Here is a 1,508-nt window from a genome sequence, read left to right as displayed (position 1 = left end):
CAGCATGGCAGGTTTCCTCACTGAACTCAATCTTGCGAATTTGAGGCTAGCTCTTCAGCAAGCCCTAATGCAGCTTCTGCTTACAGGCATGCTTTATTACATCCAACTTTTATATAGGTGCTCCAGATTCAAACTCAAGTCCCCATCACTTCCCAGCAAGCACTTCATCAATGAATCGAGCTCCACCGCTCCCTGGACATTTAAAAAACAATGTGTGTGTGTGTGTGTGTGTGTGTGTGTGTGTGTGTGTGTGTGTTGTTGTTGTTGTACACGAAAGCTTATGTGAACCATGTGTGTACAGGTGACCAAGACCAAGGGATGTCAGATCCGGAAAGAGAGTTACAGTGTTTTGGGGGACCACTCAATATGGGTGCTGATCCTCTGGCAGAGCAAACAGTTAGCATTCTTAGCTACTGAGCCACTCCAGGGCCAGGAACATGTTTTTAAGTTCAGTATGCTTGGCTTTGTACATAGTCTAGGTGAGTCAAGTTAGTGTTATAACTGCTCAAATCTCATGTCATAACCCCAATCCCATAGACGTCATTTACTTTATATTTTGGATGAAGATTTCTTTGCTGTTGACAAAGACAAGGCAAACTTTGGATGATGAGGCATTTAAAAAGAAGAGGACCTTTTAGAGTCTGGGGAAAAAAACCTTAGGAGACAGACTTGTTTGAGATGATTTATGGGTTGTCTGAGAGTGCGGATGTGGTTTCTAGGTTATTTCTGGCTTCGTGGTTACTATGATTAAGTCTTATTCTTACAGGCAAGTAGTAAGGAAAAGATGGGAGCCATATAAGACAGGATGAAGCCCACAATTTAATAATTGTGATACTTTACAATTTATTAAACCCAATGACTTAATGAGCTCACTGAGTAGGATAATTGGTAAGATTTGTTTTTCCTGTAGCTTTAAAACAAAAATATGAGTAAACACCATGAACAAAGGCCTTGAATGATCTCATAAAACAGGAGCCAAACAGTGAACACTTACCATTCATTTGGGCATAGCCTTCTAGAACGAGCCCTTTTCTGAATAGGCTGACCTTGAACACATTGACTAAACTATTTCTGCAACTGAGGTCTAACTGAGTTTCTACTATGCGTAGTCTTCCCATGATACAATTCTATCTTTGGGTGTGTTTTAATTATTGAAACAAAAATCAAGAGGAATTGGAAAAGTAGAATTCCCAAGTAGAAATTTCATTATTTCACATTTTACTAGTCAGAAAGTATGAATTTATTCTTCCCTTCTTTTGATATCAGAAAAAAAAGCATACTTCTACTAGATAAAGGGGGTGTAAGAAAATATGAAAATGAAGTACTGTGAATCCAGGGACCTTTGTAAAGGTCACATTTACCCCAGAATTACATGTTTGAAATACCATTATGTGACCCTTCCTCACCACACCAAGCTTTGTGAATTGAACGTCCTTCTGGAACATCCTATCTAATGCTGTCTTAATGCATGCTTTAAATAGACCCATTCCTGTGTGTATTGCCCTACA

This window comes from Micromys minutus, assembly GCF_963924665.1.
Source record: "Micromys minutus genome assembly, chromosome: 14".
In the NCBI taxonomy this organism is placed as follows: domain Eukaryota; kingdom Metazoa; phylum Chordata; class Mammalia; order Rodentia; family Muridae; genus Micromys; species Micromys minutus.
The sequence above is the reverse complement of the archived record's forward strand: the minus strand, read 5'-3'. Positions refer to the sequence as shown.